The sequence below is a fragment of the Zalophus californianus genome, chromosome 8, assembly GCF_009762305.2.
Source record: "Zalophus californianus isolate mZalCal1 chromosome 8, mZalCal1.pri.v2, whole genome shotgun sequence".
NCBI classification, from domain to species: Eukaryota; Metazoa; Chordata; class Mammalia; order Carnivora; family Otariidae; genus Zalophus; species Zalophus californianus.
In genome coordinates this window covers 62,156,699-62,179,421 of record NC_045602.1, presented here as the reverse complement: position 1 = coordinate 62,179,421, position 22,723 = coordinate 62,156,699, and the positions used below count along the sequence as shown (strand labels likewise).

General features: G+C 40.8%; 1 protein-coding gene across 1 annotated transcript in view; it reads right to left on the bottom strand.

Annotated features, from left to right (window-relative positions):
• LOC113937904 overlaps positions 1-22,723 on the bottom strand; it is a 404,519-nt gene that overhangs the window by 64,970 nt on the left and 316,826 nt on the right. Inside the window, exon 6 of the mRNA XM_027622835.1 lies at positions 11,251-11,350. The gene's annotated coding sequence lies outside the window, so the exon portion shown is untranslated. The remainder of the gene's footprint in view (positions 1-11,250; positions 11,351-22,723) is intronic.

Below are 22,723 nucleotides of genomic sequence, written 5' to 3'. Positions count from 1 at the left end.
AGCAACAAACCATCTCCTTATCCCACGCAAGTCCCATGGAGCTGGAGAAAATGAACCTGGTCTACCAAATCAGAGCTCGCGTTTAATTTGGGGAGGGAAATGGGGAGATGTACTTGGCCAAACCCTCCTGCTGGGCTCACTCTTGGACACCAAACAGCCAGAGGAGGGGAAGAGTAAAGAATGGGTGGAAAACACAACACAATGTGGGGGAGGAGTATAAAGCTTGAAGATAGACAAAGCTTCAGGAAAGCAGACGGGGACAAATGGAGAAGAAGGTAGGTGAGTGCCAGAAAAACCATGGTGATAAAACCAAAAATAGTTTTCCAAGGTGCACCAGTTTGTTCCATCTCATCTCCCCGGGCTTCCTACTGCCATAGCATCTACAGATCATTTCATCCCTGTACATATCTACTGAGCACCTACAATGGACCAGGCACTGTATCAAGAACTTTGCTTACATGATTTTGTTTAATCCTTGCAGCAATCCTGGGTGATCAGCTATTTTACACATAAAGATTCTGAGCTTTAGAAAAAAGCAAGTCCTACCTCTGATTTGTGGCAAAGTCATAATTCAACTCCAGGTTCATCTGACTCCCAAGCTTACATGCTTTCCATGATACCAATAGAGTCAAAATAGTAAGAGAGTGCTTCATTAACTTCTGCAAGGGGGAATTTCTTAAATCAATACTTTAATTTTCATAGAAAGGCAGAGCTGGAACAATGTATTGCTTTAGGGAAAATCCCACTGAGATGAAGTTCCAGGAAAAGATGTTGTGCTCATTTTAATATTTCTTGTGAAACTTCCAACAGGAGAAACTTTGAGGGCTATAATTCTCAAAAGTTTCAAGTGATGGGCCACCTGGAAACAGGAATCTGCATTATGAGCTACCATGAGTAACTGACATACAATGTAAAATGTGTACAAAATGTATACTTTGTGCTAAATTAGACATCATTGCAAATCACAACCTAGCTAGCAAGCACCATTTCTTTTTTTAAAAAAAGACTGCTTCTCCCTCTCCCCCTGCTCATCATGCTCTCTCTCTCTCTGTATCACTCTGTGTCGCAAATGAATAAATAAAATCTTTAAAAAATAAATAATTAAAAAATGCCTTTTTAAAGATTTATTTATTTGTGTGTGTGTGTGAGAGAGAGAGAACACAAGCAGTGGGGAGCGGCAGGCAGAGGGAGAAGCAGGCTCCCCGCTGAGCAAGGAGCCTGATGTGGGACTCGATCCCAGGACCCTGGGATCATGACCTGAGACGAAGGCAGACGCTTAACTGACTGAGCCACCCAGGTGTCCCAAGCAAGCACCATTTCTAATAAACATTTGCAGAAGAAAAAATAAAAATTGAGAAAATAACGTGTTGAGTATTATTTTTCTTTGGTGTTCCCTTATGAGTGCTCACTCTTCTATTCCACTTTAGGATACCAGGTTTTAATGCACAATTTGAGAACCCACACTTTGGGGAATGGTTTTGTCCCACAGTGGGTTTGGTGTTTTGAAATGCAGGGTGAATAGGTAGTAATATGTTAAAATTTACCAAACCTCTTACCTCCCAGAAGTATCCAATTACAAGAAGTTTGAAATTTTCACAGGGAAGCTCAAATCCTCCTTCAGTGTTGGACAGTTAGAAATCTGAACTTAGAAAATTTCAAAAATAATTGACTATAAGCAGAGTGTAACAGAGCATGGGAAGAACACAGAGCAACTAGAAAAATTCATTTTGTTGATACCTTCTTAAATTCCCTATTTGCTTGGAGTTCCTTGTATATTTCAGGGACTATTTTTTTCTCAGCCTTTTAAAACCCATGCCTTTTGAAGAGCCTGAACGCATTAATTTCAACCCTAGCCAAACCCCCAACATTCATGACTACTGTCACCACCCGTTGAGGGCATGGTTCCCCCAAATTAGTGATGGGTGGGGGTTTGAGTTTATCTTTTGAGTCTCTCTGTGAGTTATGACTTTTGGAGACTGAGTTATAAAGGAATACATATTGTTGGACACAATATTCTCTGTTTCCCTTCCAAATCCTTCTCTCCTTTGTTCTATATCACAACGCCTGGGCTCCCTGGACCACCTCACTGGGGCTATTTGCACCGCCAGCTTCTGAAGCAGTTGGGCCAATGGGAGGCCCCAGGGGGGAGATCAGCAAACAGCAGGAGGGCAGGTTATGCATGATGTTGTCTCTGCTTCCTTAGCACAACGCAGCGCTGGCAGCTGTGTCTGCGTGGCCCCCTTCTGGAAGACCCCGTCCAATGCTGCATTAGCTTCCTAGAGCTGCCATAACAAATTCCCTCAAACTGGGAGGCTTACAACAACAGAAATGTATTCTTTCACAGCTCCAGAGGCCAGAAGTCCAAAATCAAGGTGTCAGCAGGGCCATGCTCCCTCGGAGGGCGCTGGGGGAGAATTCTTTCTTCTTCCAGCTCCTGGGGGCTTCAGGTATTCTTTGGCTCATGGCTGCAGAGTAGTTCGATCTCCACCTCTGTCTTCATATGGCCTTCTCTCCTTTCTGTCGGTCTTCTCTTCTTATAAGGACACTTACTAGATTGGGGGCCCACCTGGATAATCCAGCATGATCTCCTCTTGAGATCATTAACTTAATTACATTGGCAAAGACTTTTTCTAAGTAAGGTCACATTCAACAGGTTTTGGGTGGATGTATCTTTTGAGGGACCCTCTTTTAACTGACTATAAAGGACTATAGATTTGAGGGGTCCTGGCTGGTATTTCCCCCCCTTTCTCCTTCAGGCTTCCTCCTGTTGCTAGGACTGCCATCTTTCACCATCTCTGGTGATCCCCTTAACCCTGCCCAAGCTATGAAAAGAATCCCTGCATTAACCTTGCTTCTCTTATCCTTTTAAATGTACATGGGTCCTGACTAAAATAGTTAATATAAATCATACAGTATAGTGTTAAGGATGCTTTAAAAAAAACACCAAAAACAACTAAATATGACTTTACCAACCAAGATTCTGATATGAATTCCCAGTCTTGGCCAGAGACTTCCCCGTCTTCAATGGAATATATCTTCCCTGATTCATCCAGCAGGATTCACCACTGAAAGCCTGGAAACATGCTTACAAAAAAGCCACAGGGGCAGAGGAGCTAAATCTCTGTGCTTCTGCTATGTTACAAACAGATATGTTCTAATTCTGGCACTTTGTAAAAAGAAAGGGGTAATCTTTATAATGAAGCTCTCTTCATCCTCCACTAAGACATAATGAACTTTTATGAACATGTTTACCTATATTTCAAAAATTCCCCCAGGGGTGCCTGGGTGGCTCAGTCTTTAAGTGTCTGTCTTCGGCTCAGCTCATGATCTCAGGGTCCTGGGATCGAGCCCCACATCGAGCCCCACATGGGCTCCCTGCTCAGCGGGGAGTCTGCTTCCCCCTCTCCCACTCCCCCTACTTGTGTTCCTGCTCTTGCTATCTCTCCCTGTGTCCAATAAATAAATAAAATCTAAAAAGAATTCCCCCAAATAAGAGAACAATTCAGTGAACTAAACTGTTTGACACCATGTTAATCAATCACCTAATTTACTGTAACCTACTGACCTTTACACTTTTTAAACAATTTCTTTTATGTTGTGGGAAGAGCAACCCACACTCATTTGTGTGTTCACTCCTTTCTGATGCTTAACCATTTATTCTCTCTCGCGTTGCTGATCCAGCTCTATATGAATACATTCAGAGTACAAACTATTTGCCAAATTAAAGAGAATTCTGCCAAGATATTTTATTTGGAGATTGATTCTTTTTTAAATTATCCATTTTCTCCTTTGTAGAATGATTGGGCTAGATTGGATGATTTCATCTTTAAGGCTGTTTGCTAGAAGGTCCTGGAATTTACATAAATTGGCCCATGGCACTCAGCCACTCTATCATGTCATCACCATGATGTCACAAGGAATCCTAAGGCCCTGAGGGCTCCTATTGAATAGAGCAAAGTTGTTTAACTTTCCAACTAAATTTGGAAAGTGTTCTATGTGTCTGGATTAAATTCTTTTCATGGAATCTGCCTCCTGCTGATAAAGGCCGAAACTAGTCTAAAACCCTCCATAGCCACTGCCTCAGCAAGTTCAAATCCAACATCCGACTACACCAGTAAAAAACAAACAAATGCACAGAAATAGGTCTTGCTGCTACTTCTGGCCTTCCCTTGCTCTGTGGGGCATTTAACCCTATCAGATTTCATTTGCTTCACACGTCAGTGCACCCCCTTCCTGCCAAGTGCGTGTACCTAGAGAAGCTGGATGCAGGTAGAATATTGAAACCACGTTGTTAACAGAAGGTCTATGTCATCATTCACTCATTAGTTCGTTCATTTGTTCACTCATTCATTCATGCCAAATCTACCAAGTGTGCCATTTAAATCTTCAAAATTAGTGCTTACTATTTGCTAGACAAACTTCAAATATGAGATCATCTCTTAAAAATATCTACATGGAATCTTCCCTATATGGTGTTCATATAACGATTTAAGGGAAATAGTGCAAGAAAAGCGATATCGAGCAAATGGGGGAAATGCATATACAAATGTGCATATATTCATATGCATATGTGAAATATGTGTGTATATATTTAAAATTATGGTTTGAAAAGCTTTTGCCAAAATTCAGGACTTCATGTAAAAATAGCTCCATGTCTGTATCAGTTAGTTTCTCTTGGAAACTTTAAAAAAATATAATATTTTTTGATGGCTTTACCCTGTGCTGCCCAGCTACATTAAGATAACAGTAAACTACATTCTTATGGCTGTCATAACATTTAGCTTGGTGCTGCTTGCAATGTGAGTAATCTATTAAGATATATAAGGTGCAAAATGCTGCCTTTGTGTCTTGGAGTTCCAGCTATCAGCTGTAACAACCAAGTACAATTACTGCAGTGTGGGGCCTGGCTGCTTCCCACTGCAGCCCTCATGGGCCGGAGACTTTGCAGCAGTGACCCCTGGCAGCCTCGGCCACCGCCACTGGGGCCGCCTGGAGCTCCTTCTCCCAGTCTCTGTTTCCTCGACTCCCTCCCCTCTCCTCTTTCTTGCCTGTCATCAATCTTACTAAAATGACAGCAGACAGATGTTAGCCTTTGCAAAGATCAAATGCAATCTATGGCTCTGGGGCCGTTCACCAAGGAGCAGATCAGTCTACACCCGAGGAAGGCACACACACCGGCGACAACCCACCTAGACTCAATTCGCCAGCCATTGCGAGTAGCTCTCTGTAGGCATGGGACACTCAGAAATGGATTTTGACAAAATTTAATCCTATGGTTGCTTCAGAGAGGTTTGATGATGGAATGCTGGGAATTTCCTGCGAGCGTGTGTGTGTGTGTGTGTGCGTGTGTGTGTGCGCGCGCGCATGCGTGCACTTGCGTTTGAAAACAATTACTAATATTCAACTTAGAAGAGACAGTATTTACTTTGGCCACAAACTCATGGTTTTTAACCCCTTCCTCCAAACGCTGGACTGTGCCAAAGCATCCCCCACACTTGCCCTTGAGTTTTCAGATTTCTCTTACTGAGCAAACATTACTCCATAACAGAACTATGCTGAATGTGCCCTTGTCTCATGCAATTTCTTTACATCAATGTACAGGACTATTTATCCCCAATAGAAATGTTTACCTAATCTGGAAAATGTCAGGCCATATGGTGTACATTGTATGAATTTCATCCATTCTTTTTAACTCTTTCTGAAAGTCTTTCTTCCCCCTGCTGCCCGTTTGTTGTGGACCAGGCAGAAATGATTAAAGGGGATGGAACTCAGACGAGGGGGGCAGGATGGGAAGGAAGCAAAGAGAAGCACAGACGGAGCATGGGAGAGCTGCTTTCTTTGCTGAACGTGACCTCTTGTAAACTAAAGGCTAAAGAAGTGTCAGGATCAAGGCAACCTTTGTGCAGAGTTAGAGCAAATCAAAAAAGAAGCTGCCCCCCAAAAAACACACATCCATAGTGACCTAAAGATGAATATGATGCATTATTAATAATAACATCCCCATGGGCTACCTGAAATTCAGAAAGACCAAATCACCTTTAGGTTTTTATTTCCCTCATCACTTCTAAAAATAATGAAGTCTTAACTGAATGAAGAAAAGAGCAACCCTCTGGTACTTTAAGCTGAAGCAAATGTTTCTGTAATGTATCTTTCTACAGTATCTTAGTAAAAGATAGATAGCTATTTAAAATAAGTGATATCAAGGAAGAATAAACTATTATGTTTGTGCCAATGCTTATTCATGGTTTTATAACAAGACATATCTGTTTTCTTCATATAAATCTTGACTCTATATTTAGAGTTTGCAAACAATGATTCTAGTTTTTGGCTGCCTGCCACTTCTGATAGAAAGCTGGGATAGCCGTACTACATTACTATAACATTAAAAAAAAATTCCCAAAATTCCATGTGCAGAACTTCCTAACATACAAGAGAAAAATATAAAGTGTTCAAATATATACAGAGAAGAGAGGAGGGCAAAGGGTTACAAATTTCACCGAGGGGCCTGAATATATATTTTTGTCAATCTTCCTAAATTAAAGGTATCTATGGAAGCTGTAGAAACTGAGTAGAGAATGCCATCTCAGGCTTTTAATGGCCTTCATTTTACCTCTACTTGAAAGACGCCCCCTCTGTCTTAGCCACTCAGTCAATTCTTAAAACAAACGCTCAGTCAACAGTACCAGTTTTAGCAATATCAGTAAGTGTCAAATAATCTGATATATCTTAAAAGTTCTGGTCTCCTCTTTTTTATATCTAATAGTGCTGAAAACACTCAGTGGGTACCAGAAAATTGTCATTAGCTTAATTTTGTTCTTGGTTGTAGGGAAAGGGGAAAAGACAGCAATCACCTCGAGGATAGGTAATTCCATGAACTCCCTAGTCTAGTAGTGTTTTGGAAGCGTGGAATTCACTCAGGAAATTTCATTCATTCAATTACTGTAAGCTCATTCATACACTCACTGGACCAAATCCTACTGTTGACATGCCCTGTGCTGAGTACTGAGGATGTGAAGCTCAAAGACAGGATCTCCCCCTCAAGGGTCTCCCATTTAGTGTGGAAATCTTTACAGTATCTGTGACAGACAGCACGTGGGGCTCTCTGATCTCAGGGAGAAAGGAACTTTACCTGTCCTGGGGTGTCTGAGGAGGACATGGCAGGTGACGCCTTCTGAACTACCTTAAAGAAGGCCAAGAGCAGCTCTGGCAATCCAGGACAAGGACAGAGCCTTGAGAGAGCACCTGAGTAGCTTGATGTGGTCACAGGAGGCAAACACCAGTGGTAGTGGGGGGGTGGGGGTGCAAGCAGATGAGGCCAGGGCAGTAGGGGGTTAAATCACAAAGAGCCTTGGCATCTAGAATGCCCTGGCCTGAAGGGAAGACTTCACAAGTGTGAGGCTGCCACTAAAATTCCGAGTAGGAAAATTTTAATGGAAAGGGTAGAGAAGCCATCAAAAGATCTTTCTTAACCAGAAAAAGACATATGTAAATATAGGAACCAAAAACAGTGACTCAAACACAGTTCCAAGTCTCAAGACTAAGCCTTACATGCAAGTGGAAGATGCCCAGTGGCCCTTAGTCCTGAGATGCGATTAATTCAGGAAAACACAACTGACTCAGGCAAATTGAGAAAGGATACTTCAAAAAAGTAAGAAAAAGCTGGTGGTGGTTGGTGGGGGTGGGGTGGAGAGTAAAAGGTCAAAACATATTTCAGGAGAACTTTCTATTAGTGCGACTGAACTTTGGCCCCGAAGTTGAATATACTACTAGTAAATAGTTTCTCAGGGAAAAGAGAAAAAGAGAGCAAAGACCGCTAACATAGACACAGCCACTCTAACTCGAGTTTGAATAACCAGCCGAGGTTGTTTCAGGCGGGGCCGTTTTCACTTACGTCTGGAGGAGAAAGTCAAATGCATTAGTTCCATTGACAACCGGTGTTGTTCAGCATATCAATTAAAAGTACGAAGTGCTTTCTCCACATTCCTTCTACCCAATTTTCAAATATTTATTGGTGCATTCTACTGAACCGTTCATCACAATTAGTGTGGAAGTGATACAAGGCCCATAGAACACACTGAGCTTTTCATTATGAAAGTGGATTGAGCAGGACAAAGACTAAATTGTTAATATCTTAAAAACAAGAGCATTAATTATTAAACAGAAGTAGTAATGTATGGAGTTATCTGTGAGAGAAGTAGAATGTGCCATTTAGCCAGTTTTTAAATCCCCTATTTGTGTATTTCTAATAATAGCCTTATTAAGTTATATAGATAGTTAAGAAATATATCACTAAGTCAGATGTCTTAAATAAGGACACTAGTAGTGGGCCATCAAATAGGAATTAGAATCCCACTTGGGTTACCTTGATCCTTATTTTGAATGAGTCAATATGAGGCAAAATTCAAACTAAAGAATAATCCACAGTATCTTTTGAAATGTAGGCTCATCTTTACAGATAGGTAAGATCAGAAGATACTCAGAAGGAAGTGGGTAAGAAAGGGAGGAAGGAAGGCAAGAAAGAAGAAAAAGAATGAAAGAAAAACAGTTCCCTGGATATACACAGCCCACAAATCAACTTGCCGTGAACATATCTGTTTGTAGAACCATTAAAATAGACAATAAAAGTAGTGGGGGATCTGTTTCCAGAAAATTCAATGAAATTTTTCTTTGTCTCCCAGATGAACGTTTGAGGGACAAATATTAATGTTAAGTAAGCAAAACCCATAGTTCTAAAATCCTTATGGTCTACCCAGTAACTCAGTAGGATGCTTAAAAGTCTCTCAGGAAAAATTAGGCAAGAGTGTAAGTGATGTCCTTTCAGATAAATGCTTCCTTGTGATTCTTGCCCCCCCCCATCTGCGCGCTGATGCTTATCTCTTGTTAGCGCAAAGAACCAGAAGCAGAGGGAAAGCGCTAGGAAAGAGAACCCAAAACGGAGGTGGTGGAAAATGCCTTCCTATTACGAACCCATAAGACTTTAGCCATTTGTATGGTGGAAAGGGACACATATTGAAATCTTAATCTCAAATATACCAAATACCTTGGCCAATTTCTTTTTCCAACTTAAACTTAATTTTAGGAGCATTTTTTTCAAATATGCTGCATATCAGAGTGAGTACAAGCTATCTGATTATAAATTTGCCTCCATATACTATTTAAAAACTTACTCTGTTGAGGTGTTTTGAAACTGAAGTTTTTTTTCCTTATTTTTTTTGATCCAATGTCCTTAAGGTTTGAGAAAAATCTCAAAATTGTACACTCTGATCATGAATTAAACATTGCCACCTATAGCTGAGATTAGGTTTTCTAAAAATAGTGTGTAAAAAAACACTCATACCTCACGGAAAATAGCAAAAATGTCCCCCCTTCAGCTCCTTATTGCTCAACATGTGGACAAAATAAAATAATTAATAAGTGACAAAAATTATGGGACATAATATTTATTGAGCCAGCCATTTCACCCCCATCATCTCATATAATTCTCATGGCTTCCTTACGAGACTGGCGTTACTCTCCGCTTTGTAAATAAGAAACAAAGGTCAGATGCATTAATAACTCGCACATAGTTCTAAATGCAGGGGCTGCTATTCAGATCCAGCTCTATCCGACTCCAGAATTCATGCTCTTAAACACTATCCTCTCCTGCCTTTCGCAATTAACTGGCTTGCAGTCCCCGTTCGGATGCTCAGCATGTACTTGCCCCATCTTTACTACAGAATTAAATGGGAACTTCACAATAAATCCCAAACCTTGGCTTTCTCAGCAAAAGCCTTTACGAAACAGTTCAGCTCTTGGCTGCCCCTTCCTCCCCAGGGCCCTCAAAGGCACAGGATCAGCAGCGAGCCTGTTGCTACAGAAACATCCCAACAGCGCATATGTCTTCAGGGACGGAACAACTGTCCTTTCTTGAGCTCTGGGCTCTGCACTGAAGCCCCTCAAGGGGTTAATCCAGGCCATTCCAAAGTTCAGTGAAGGGACAATCAGAACTGAACAGCAGGGATTTTAGAATGTTAATCGCCCGCTCTCCTCCGATTGGTCCAGAACAAATGCAGGGTACAGTAAATTGTCCTTGTCAGCTCAGCTCACATGATGATATGCTTTATTTCTAGACATGCCTTGAATCTGTCCCCTGAATTTATGTTCAGAAAATAAACACTTCCAGACGGCAATAAAGCATTCAGTGTGGCTGGCGATTGCATAGTCTCAGACCCACCAAAGCTCTTTTCTTGGGAGGTTTTAAAGGTTTGACTAGTCCAGGTTCCAAAATCAAATTTCCTACACTTACTGGCCTGGCGTGCAAGTGTGCTATAACAACCAGAACCCCGATTTCATGCTTGTTCCCCATTTGCTCCCCCATCCCCACTCTCTTTCTCCCCCACTCTCACCTTTAGCATTTTTTTGCGGCACAGACTTTCATCTGGGGTTCCATTCAGGCAAAACTTTCTTTTTTGCCAAGTCGCCAAATGAGAAGGAAATTGCCCAACCTATTTTATCTTTGTCATAAACCACGATAGATTATGACTAGGAAATATTACCACTCTGCCCCAAATTTAGGCAGTCACTTACCACGTTCATATTTTTTGTCTAGATCTGAGTTTTATTTATATTATTATTTACTCTCTCATAAAAAATACTTTAAATCAACTTCCATTTCATTTCTTAATTTTGTTCTCAGGAATAAATCAGGGATTTGAGGACCCTACATATGTTTTCTAATATACTTAAAAATAAATATATCACTACTATATTATTTTAAATTCATCAAAGTAGCCTCTAAAATCATTGTCTATACTCCCAGCATGCAATGCCATACGCTCAGAGAAAGACAATTCTAGAACAACATAGTGTCCCCGAGGAAGCTCAAATAACCACAATATAAATAAATAAATTGCAACAGTAATAAGGATATCAACGATTCAGGATAGGAGTTTCTTTCACAAGAGCTAAATTAAACAGCTGTTCATTTTCACCTGAGGTGGCCAATGGGACAACTTGTATTTGGGTGATTTGCTGATTAGATTGTGTGTGATGGTCTCTGGGTGTTGCTGATAAACATGCAGCCAGCCTGCAGTGTTTGTTTGCACCTTGTAATTTTTATGGTCACACTCTAATTCTACCTTGCTACCCTTGGATGGCATCTCCTTGCAACATGAGGCTGCTAAAACTTTGGCAAAACCAAATGGAAGGAGACCAACCTCTGAAGGAGGTGACAGGCAGGACAATGCCAAGGGGAAGAGAACGGGGTCTCACCGCAGATTGCAAGGTGTCAGGAGCTGAGCTGGGATTTACAAGCGTCCTTTCACTTACAGGAAGGGAAATCCAGTGACTTCTTCCATTTCTAAGTGAAACTCTACAAGAGAATATAAGAGCTACAGTCAGTAATTAAAACAGTATGGTTTGGCAGATAATAAATTGCATCCAGTGTTAGCCATTCAGCTACCAGCAGACAGTGTCACTAAACCATGAGCCCCCCGTTGCCCCTCATGGCTTCTCCCTTTTATTGCAGTGACACTGCGTGCTCGCTCTCCTCTAGGAGGGGACTATAGAAACCCTTTAGAAAGCATTCTTAGAGCTTTCTCATATTCTGGACCAAGATACTAGGACAACATTCCAGTTCACACATGGAACAATTTTAGCGTAAATATTAAGTTGAGATCCTACTTAATTCAAAGAAATGGTTGAGACCCATATTCCTACATGGCAATTTTCTCTTCACCATCCCTCTGCTTTTAGTTAATATTATTAGTCTGAAACTACTGACTTTACGTTTGATCTAAACTTCTCATTTCAGAAAGCTTAAGAAGCGTTTGTGTTTTCTCAGTCTGACCTCTTTGGTCATTGTTGTCCACAAGCAAAGATCTTCCAATTAAGATATGAAGAGAATGTGGGGTCACAGAAAATGAACTTTAAGTTAGAAAGTTTAAGAGGAATGTTAATATAAGCTGCAAATGGTGACAACTGTCCAAACAAATTAGAATGGGAGCCATAAGAATTTTCTTAGTCTTTATTTATTCAGTTAACTAATACTTACTGAGTACCAACCATACATCAGGTACTGGGGATGCAATGGTGCCTGAGACAGATAAAGTCCCTGCCCTCCCCGAGCGTATGTCCCAGTCATGGACAAAGAAAAAAAAAATTTGTAAGAAACAATGGAAAGAAATACAAGAAAAAATGGAAAAGGAATATAAAGTAGGAAGTAAAACAAATCTAAATAGTGCAGTTAAAAACTCCTTTCTGAAAAAGCCTAGACATAAAAAGGAACAAGCCATACAAAGAATATTCTAGACAAAAGCAATTTGTGTCAAGATCATGAGCAGAAATGAGATTGGCAGATTCGAGGATGAGGCCAGACCCATGTGGCTGGAGCGAAGGGAGGGCAGGGGTGCACAAGTGAGACTGGAGAGTCCGGGAAGATCCCTCTGCAGGACCTTGGAGGCTTTGGGGATGAGTTTAGATTTTTTGTTTGTTTGTTTGTTTAGTACATAAAGTGACAGTCATTGAAGGATTTTAATCAGGAGACAAACTTTCCACCATCTGAAGTTTAGGAAAATTACAGTAGCTGCCACAGGGAAGGTGGGTGAGTGGGACAAGGGCAGCAGGGGGAAGACAGGAAGACAAGGGATGGACGTGCCTGAGGCTATTGCTTTGTTCCAGATCAGAGATGGGGGTGGCCAGGCTAGAGTGAGGGCATGAAGGAGACAGAAAACTGACTCAACGTAAAGATATATGTTACAGGTAGACTTAGTAACTTTAATGAAGAGTCAGACCCAAGGACTGTGCGGAAAGGCGAGGAATCAAGGATAATTCCTAGATTTCTAACTTGAACGGCTGGAAGCATAGCTATATTTACTGATGCGTGGAGGCTTGAGGGAAAGTGGATGAGGGAAACACCAGGCCAGATCAAAAGTTTAATTTTAAACTAGTCATTGTTGCATCAACTGGGAGCCACCTAAGTTGTGATCTTAAGTAGGAAGTTGGATGTGGTCACAGAGAAAACTCGCTCAGAGAGAAAATTCGAGCCGAAGTCTGATTCTAAAGTCCATGTTCTTCCCCACTCCACCAGGAAACCAGTCAAATGAGATTTCACCTTTTGAGAACCCTTAGTGTTTATTGATTCTAACATTAATTTGACAATTAAACATAAACTTGCTTACAATTTATCTTTTGGAATCATACTGCTACAGGCATTCTTATATATCTCTTTATAGGCTCATGTGTTAAATCTTTGCTTACATTTCAGCTCCCTTAGAAGAAATAAGACATGAAGCCTTAAACTTTTTTATCTGCCCTAGAGTACCTAGTATAGTATAAGCCATATCTAAATGGTGAGATTGATAAGTTTCAACAGATAGGCAAATTACATTTAATAGTAAGTTATATCTCATAATGCCTCACCTGTTAACAATTTTTTAAATGTCTTTTCTTCTTCAAAAAGAAGAAATAATTGTGAAATAATTCATTTTCACTTTTGCAAAGCAGTGGCCATGTGCCGAGATTCACAAGAGGCTGTAGAATATCAAGCTAGGAAAATACATAGGTTGTGTCTTCATAATAGCTTTAACTATTTTTATTTTCACCGAACAGTAAGAGTTTAACAGGCTCTTTTTGTATTGTTTAAAAAAAAATCATTGAATTCTAGCAGCACTGGATTGAAAACTGGTTAAAAGAAAAAAAACGCTAAGAGAAATCACTGGTTATCAGCTAAGAAATTAGTTGATGGCCTTTAAATCAGATGTGGCACTGGTGTTCCATAAGTTTATTAACAACCTGAAAGATGGGGTGAATAGCAGGGCAGCAAACTTATCAAAACCACATAATTATTCAGATACTAAACATAGATGTAGTCAAGAATAAGGGGTGGGAAGAACTTCAGAAAGACCAAAGGCGTTAAGTAATCAAGCTCCACAATGGTGAATGGAATTGAGTGTAGCAAGTTCAAGGTAAGACCCAGTGGAAGAAGCAATTCAAACCACTCATTCACAGTACACTAATGGCTTCTGAATTACCCTCAGCCTCTCAAGAAAGAAATTGAGACGCCACCATCGACAGCTCAAAGAGTATGTTGACTTGACATATAGGAGGAGATTTTTAAAAAGTAAGTAGGATATTGGGTTGTAATAAGAAAGAAATCGAGGATAATGTGAAAAATAATACATCTTTATTATAGATTAAGACATCTTAATAGTCATTCAGGAAATATGGAATTAAAAGGTCACCTTGAATGTTGCCTTTAGTTAGGAAGACTTCATCTTTTTAAAAAGATAAAAGGGAAATATGGGGGAAAAGCTAAGGAGAAGAGTCAAAACATCCCCCCAAATTGTTAGAATTCCATACAGAAAGCTGGAGAGATTTCACATCTTTGGCAAAAGAAACAAAACCCTAAGTGAGAAAAGATTGTGAATGAGAAAAGGAACGCCGATGTGGATGTTAAATTGTTTTCTAAGTATGTGTGGATGGGGAGTATGCTGGCATGAAAAGATGGGACATGGTGAATGGAGTTGTACAATGGGTCTTATTTAGACAGGCTGGAAGCTGAGCTGGAGATCAGAACACACACAGACTATGTGACACTGCCACCCCAGGCCTCGTAAACCATTGTCATGTCTTTGTACGTATTCTAAAAAGAAAGGGCGTTTTTAGTTACAGAGTATTTATAACCAATAAGATCCTAGTGGAATGCTTGACAGGAAATATCTTTGCATCTAGAAATGCTGAAAACCTCTAGGAATACATCTGCAACAGAAGGCAAGTTAGTGTCATAAGGTTATTTTTATAGGTTGGGCCACCACTACGACTATCTGAATCTAGTGAGGTCTAGAAAATTTGTACCTATTAACCCTACTAGGTGTTCATTCAAGGATTTATTCTCACCCACCCATATCAGTTCCTTGAAGGAAGAAACATGGTGTTTCAGTTAGAGTCCTGTAAAGAAACAGAGTCCATTCTCAGACTGAATATTTGACTAGAGTTTTTTTAAAGAGGCTACTTAAGATGGTGTTAAGGAAACCAAGGAGGATAGTGCATTATCATGTGTTTCTCTACCACCCCTTGGCCCCGACGGGCTGGGGGAAGAAGCAGGTGTTGGAACCTAGGAAGAGTAGCTACACGGAAAGCACCCCCTGATAGGAGCCTGCCCTTCAGTAGCAGAGCCCAGCCACACAGAATCACCTGGCAGAGAGACGGCTGGAGGCAAAAAGCACCCTAACCTCTCTCTCCTTCCAGTGCATCCATTGGCTCAGAGCTGAAAAGAGCCTGTTGATAACATTCACAAAGATCAGGCTTCCATGATTTACAGCAAGGAGAAGAAAAGTGGAGGGTGAATGTGAAAGGGTAGCAAAGATGACCAGCACATGTTCGTGTCAATCTTTTCGTCTCTTAAGATTTAAGAGAATCTGGCACAGAGTAGACAATCAATGTCACTTGAATGAAGGAAAATGAATGAATGAACAAAAGATAAAAACTCTAAGTTGTCTAATAGTTCAGAATGCCAAGGCAGTATTGGAAATATGTGGACCCTGTTTTTCATGGTATCCACATAGTCCTCACACTAAGAGGAAATTAATAGGGGTGTGATACAGGTTATTTTTAAGGGTGGGGTGTAATATGTTTGAAGTATAATTTGAAATAAAAACTAGCAATTATCATGAATCTAAACAAAATGAACAGAAAAAAATGGCTGAAGATCAAAGTCATTTGACTTAATTCTTTAAAATAGACACTAGATATCAACTGAGCGCCCTCTTTATTCCATTTCTTCTTGTGACTTAAAGAGACAATAATTTGGAGTGCATTACTGGCTTGCAGTGATCACTGTGCTGATTGATGGAGCTGATGGTCTATTTTGAATGAAATGGATCTAGGTTGCTTCCTATCTTTAGTGGGGAACTTTTTTTAAAAAACAGTTTTATTCACCAAGTTTGAGACCATAAGTTTACTTGTAAAAATTTCCAAAGCTTGAAACAACTGTAGTCATCCCTGGAACTTTCTCTATCCAGAAAATAAGCCTCTTCATTCAAGCTATATTCCCCGTTTTCTTCAGTCCTAATGCCAGTCCTGATGGCTCAGCACTGAAGCTTCACATGGCACAACAGTGCTGCCCCTGCGTTTACACCCCTTCCCACCTCTGTTAGACCTGAAATCTCTTACCTGAGCTACGTGAAGAGAAATTCCCTCAGCCCACGGTGAACTTTCATTGATCAACAAGTAAGTGCTAATGTAACAACAGGCAATTTGGAATATATGTTTTTATAGCACACAAGTAACTGACCTGTGCTATAGAACACTGGAGAAAGTGCTATTTCATCATGAGTTCAGGATCTTCCTTCTCTGTCCCAGTGGTCATTGCTCTTGGTGAGTTCCAGGGCAAGGGCCTTCTTGTCTCTTCTGATTTCCCTTCAGAGTTTGTTTCTGTTTCCTTTACGGAGGGAGCTCCGTACATCTCCTACCTCTACTTTGTGTCTTTTTGTTTGTGTACTTTCTTTATCCCCATTAATAGATGGCAAAGTCCTCCAAGGACAAAGAGGGAACTCACTCATGTTCGTAGTCCCTGCAAGGCCAACAGTAGCACTTCCTTCGCATTTGTAAATTTTAAAACTTGCATGATCATCCCTCCCTCCCTCCTTCCCTCTCTCTCTCTCTCTGTCTCTCTCTCTCCCCTTCCCTCCTTTCCTGTCTCTCACTGGAAATATTAGTAGCTGCTACAACTACAAACTTAGTCAATTCAAGGGAAAAAAAAAAACAACCAGTAAAATGTATTAATGCAAACTGCTTATAGAGCTTAAATCATTTGTCTGCTCCAAATCAGCTGCTAACTATAAATATTCCCAGGAAACATCTTGCCAAACAAGCTCTGGTTTGGAATCACAAATGAACAAAGTCCATGAAGAACAAGGGGCTTGTGTCAGGGGTTCCCGTGGAATAAGGTGAATTTCCAGAAGCCACAAGCACAGGGAATGAGGTTTTACGTAGAAGAAATCAAACAGGAGAGGGTTTCGTGTTTTACAAAAGCTCCGTAAAGGCAAGAATAGCGACAACAATGAGAATGGGCCACAATGAAAACAGGGACCATTTAATGCCCATTTACTATTCACCAGACCCAGTTCTGAGCCCAAGCCTGAGGAGCTCATTTGGGCCTCACAATAACCTCTGACTTGCTTTTGCTTTTACCGGCTGAAATCCAGCACCTATCGCAGTGCTCAATACCCAGTTTTGGAAAGAATAAACTGCATTCATGGTGTCTTAGAAGTGTATCTTTGCAAGTAAACAGCTTTGTGAAAGGCTTATTTAAATAGTTTGAAATAATTTATCAGCTAGAGATTGGGGAATGCCATTAAACACATGAAGTTTATGATCAGTTCTGCTGCAAATTACATGCACTTTTGGCCAGGCTACTTTGCCTTTTTGAACTCTAAGTTTCTCTCCTATAAAATTAGGAAATTAGATTATTTCTGAGATATGTTCTAACTCAATAAATGGCATGGTTATGAACTGATCAGAGTTAAACTTTTCAAGATGGGTTTTGAATGAACTGAACCTAAAGGGCCCATAGAGACATCATTTTTCTTTGCAAAATCACTTATTTCACATGGTATTGAGGTTCCATCATGGTCAATACACCTATTAGTAGAACCGTCTTTATTATATTGTCCAGATCCAAATGAAGGATTCAGAGCTCTCGGAGATCACCTGTATGGATGTCACAGTGCTAGAATCGACTCATTACTTCTTTTCCAGAAACAGCCGGGTTCCACCCTCAAGCAGCCCTGTGATCTACTCTCTCTGGTTAATAGCTGAACATGTGGAGAAGCAGGCCGGGCTTCAGGATGTTCATCCGGTATGCCAGTAGGCTTCCTGCCTGCCTAAACTCGAAACCATGTGTATCCTTTTTTCAACTCAAAGTGCAGGATCTCAACATTTCAAATATTCATCAGATAATTCAACCATGAATCAAGTGTGAGCCATTGCTGGTCCCAAGCTGGTTTGAGGCATCTGATGTGTAGGAAGTGCTGCCAAATGGGTCATGAAGAGCCATTCCTTCCAAATCTCTAAACTCTGTCCCTGTGTTAACTTAGACTGGCAGAAAGATCTGTGTCTGAGCCATATCACCGCATCTTCCCTCCCTTCCACTTCTGAATTAAGATTTAATATTGATTCTTCAATACTGAATTAAAAGAAGGAAGATCCACCGGAACATTTCTTTTACCTAATCAAATCATAGTGGAAACACTATCTGCTCTATTACTAAGCACACCTGAAAGACAAGCTTGTAGGTGCTGGAACGGGAGGAAATTGAGAGAGCATCTCGTTATACTTCAAGGAGGTGCAGGAACGTGGCAGAGAACCCCGTCTCTGGATTGCGGACCCCTCATTCTGAAAGATGTTATCAATCTGTGTTTGTGGCGAAAACTAGCTGTTCCCAAGACACGGTTCTGTTTCCTCCTGGGCATAGGTGAGTCTCCAGAGCCACTGAGAGAAAGGAGCTAAAAAGGAAGCTGCTTTTCAGCATGCAGCCGCCTGGGCGCTCTGTTTCTATTCAACGCTAACTTTATTAAGATATCAGAGCCGAAGCAGGTAGGTGGCTGCAGGGGAAACTGTGAGTGCGCAAAAAGATGGGTGGGGGGAGGCAAGCACTTAATAAAAGATATTTCTTTTCCTATTTTTAATCTAAGTCTGGCAGGAACACCGTTAAAAGGTGATTGAGAGTTGATTTTTTTTTTTTTAAAGAAAAAGCACTTTCTCCTTCTAAAGAGAAAGAAAGATGCCCATTTCCCCCAATTCACTTAGTGCACAGAATGTTTTCCTCTAGGTATTCATCCAATTAACTGGTCAGACAGCTGGAATTTGATACAGGGAATAAACAACTCTTCAAAGAGAAGCCACTCAGCGCTTTTCTTTGAGGACCTCTCTCCCCGCCCCCAATACAGTGCTCCCCCACCCCCCTTTCCTTTTTCCCCCTTGTTCCCTATAATCCCAGGTCTGGCCTGGATGTCACAGCTTCAGAACTGAGAACTGTCATCTGCGGTCTGCCACTCTCCCCACCCTGCCAGGAATGACACTTTAGTCCTGCGTTAATTGCCCTACTGCAGCTCGGCTATCAGCCAGGGCCTGTCTCAGATTTACTGATTGCAGACGTGAGTGGAGTGAGTGAGCAAGCAGGCAGGGGTCGGGGCTCAGAGGGACCAAGTTCAAGGGCACTGAATGGTACAGACGCATAAACAAGGGAATGGTATGTAAGCAATAAAGACATAAAGGTTAGGATCGGGGCTAGCAGTACAATAAGCAGCTGTGATAACCCAGTTTGTTTATAGATAAAGAATTTACAGTAAAATCCTCAACTTGCAGCCTACATTTGTTAACACTTTAAGAGATGTATAATTTCTTTACATCTTTGCTTGCTCTGTCTTCTTTGCACTCTGCAAACATCTGTGGCCATCTCAGGGATTTTTCTCCCCTTTTCTTTCCAATATTAGAAGTGTACAGTCATCACAACAGCTAGAAATAGATGCCAAACCCAAAATCTCAGTGTTTGGAAGCAGCTACAAATTCCAAAAGACAGCTACTTCTAGATGCTGCCACCACTCTGGCGTCCCATTAGAAATCTGTATTTTTCAAGCTGCAGAATGTTCTTTTGCACTCCATTTTTTCTGATCTTATTTTAATATACTTAAGTAGAGTTAGTAAAATTTCATTAGAATGCTGATAAATTTGACTCTATGTATGTTGTGCTAACTTTCTTTTTAAAAATAGATTTCAGAATGTAACCAAGCATTTGGTGAAATCACCGTGGTGCTTCTTAACTGTCCTAGGAGGCCCCCATCAGAAGTACAATATATTGTACTGTAACTATTGATCCAAATGGCTACATTTCTAAAGCAGAAAATGATTGTGTAGTGAGAGCAGTGCAGAGGTGCAGTAAAATGCCCTCCAGTATATAAAGACATAAAGATTAAAGTCACCCTGTAGATTCCCTTTAACTCCTCCAAATCCACTGTGTAATGTGTTCTTTTAGGATAAATCAGAAACGTGGTACAAATTAACATGACAGGGAGAGTGTTCATAAATAAAAATGTTTCACGGCATTGTCCAGACCAGACCAAGTTCGTTTTGCTTTAAATACAGGGAGAGACTGTTCATTAAAACCCCAGATGTCAAAAAAGGAACATCTGAATATCTTGAAGGCAAAACAACACCCCCAAAATTTGTCAGACAGAACACGTATTCTGGATAAGGAACGGAGGCATCAGTATACAGATGCCCTACAGTGTTAATACCAACAGTTTTCGGGGCTATGGTTGGTCTTCAATTTCTATAAAGTTAGAATGCTTTCCGGAGGACAGGTGGAATCAGATGAATGAGATTTTAAATTGTGCTTTTGCCGAAGACGGTGGTGGTTTAGCCATTTCTTGTCTCTGCCTCCTGCTGTAATAAGTTGCCACTTAATAGTTTTTAAACAGACCATATTTAAATAATACCCTGTAGACTGTGGTTTATAAGGGCTACTACCAAATTAGCATTTAAGTTACTTTCCGATAGGAAAGGGTCTTTCTGGCTTTGATTTGGTTTCATGCTAGAAAGAGCACAAAGGAAGTCCACGTTTCAAAATAGCCTCAGAACACGGATGACTGAGCCAAGACTTTCACTAAACACATTGAAGTTTAGGGGAATTATTTATTATCACTTTAATTAATAAACCAGCTTGTTTTCACCAATGTTCCCTCGTGTGTTGAAATGCCAGTTTGTGTCAAAAGGAATCCATACATTGATTGCACAATACAAAGATCTGACTGAAGAATTTTAATGACTCTGCAGTGCTGCTGAAGGTACTGGTCTTAGCCTTAAAAGTGGCAAGCAGAATTGCCATTTATGTTTCAAAAGGTTCAAGGGCCCCATGGAGGTCTGTGATCTGCAGAGGAAAATGTTCCGCAGAGCTGGAGGTACACTTGTGTTCCTTCACCTCTGAGCAGATGCCCAGGGTGAAGCAGGCTGGGACAGAGGCCCGCTAGCACCCGATGCACTGCACAGATCTGTGGCAGCAGAAAGCTCTGGGGGAGGGAGCTTACGGGACCACAGGACAATCGTCAGTGCCTACAGCTGGCCCTGAAACTATTTTGGCACTTAAAAGAAATGAAGAGCTCTAGAGGGAAAAAAAAAAAGGAGAGAAAGAGAGAGAGAGAGACGAAGGGAGGGAAGCAAGGGAAGAGGGGAAAAAAATGGGAAAGAGGGAGGAAGGCAGACAGCATGTCCTTTCTTCTGCACAAGAGGTTGCAGGAGGTTGCACAAGAACAAATAGTGTCCTGCTTTGAAATGGAGCATACTACCTCACTACATGATTATTTAGGAATTAATGAGGGTCTCTGATCAACAAAAACAAACAATTAAAGGCATGTCTACAAATTATGCATTTGAGCAATGGATGAATCCTCTGAAAGGCTCTTTGGGGGCACCAAGAATGTGCATTTTTAACAGCACACTGCTATTCCTCCTTTCTTCTTTTTTCTTCATCAACCAGAGCCATTTGTGAAGACTTGGGAGCCGGGATGTAATCATATAGCTGAGAACTGTTCAGCTGGGGTTTGGAAAGAAAGGTTCTCTGACCCGGCGCGTAGTGCATTACTATGGAAGTCTGTGTTCTCTTAGGAGTTAATGAATGACCAAGATCTGGGCTAATCCCCTCCCAGGGTTCATTTTCATTATAGGTCCCTGCTATTTTCCCAGTGCCTTTTGCTCTGCCCTTCTTGCTACATATGGAAAACCTATATCAAGATGGTTGTCATGGCAATGAAAAGATTTGCATGTGTCTTATCTATCTATTTAAATACTTTCTTATGGTTTATAACTACTATAATATATCCCTCCAGCTCTGCTCATCACTAATTTAGAGCTAGCCTCGTGCGTCTGAGGTCATCGATACCATCTGAAGCATGTTGTCTAGACAACTCTGAAGCCACTGACCATGGGGGTAATTGCTTTATGCAAATAAAAAAAAAGTGTAGCGGCGATACCTGCCATGGCCAGCCTTGAAATCTGAATGAAGAGCTATGATCAGGTCCCCTCTGAGGGCATCCGTTTCAGGACAGGCACAATGTGAGAGAATTTTTCCTTTCCTTCTCATGCCCACTCCTTCCTTCTTTGTCTCCTTCCCTTGCCAAACTGCTAATTTCACAAGTTGAATCATCATTTCAAGGACACTCTATATAAACTTTGTGTAGATAGCTGGTCTTGAAGCAAAATTCAAATACAGTGAGATTTTGATTTATTTGTCCAGGATTCTCAAGGTTCTCTTCTTCAGTCCACATTCTAAGTTCAACTTCTTTTTCCCTAACACAATTTCTGGCCATTTGGTAAACTAAGTAAATACAATCTTTACTGTGAAAAGCATAGCTCACGTTAGTAGCAAAAGGCCACAAAATAATAATCTTCCAAAAGGGACACTAAATAAACAAAATGGACATTGTACCCTCCCCATGCCGCCCTATAAACAGCTAGTGCCTTGGAAGTCAGACCTACTCATTCACATTTGAGCTTGTCACTTCAAGAATGTGGCTCTTTCAGGCCTCGTTTGATAAAACTTATTTTTAAGAACTGCCCAGTAACATTTTCCTAGTAAACTGTGGTTCAGAACTTGCAGGAACTAAAAACAACAAACAAACAAAACCCAAAAAACAACTTACCCAGAAAATCTAGTAGTTTGGTAATGCAATGATTTTTCTATTTGCTTTTG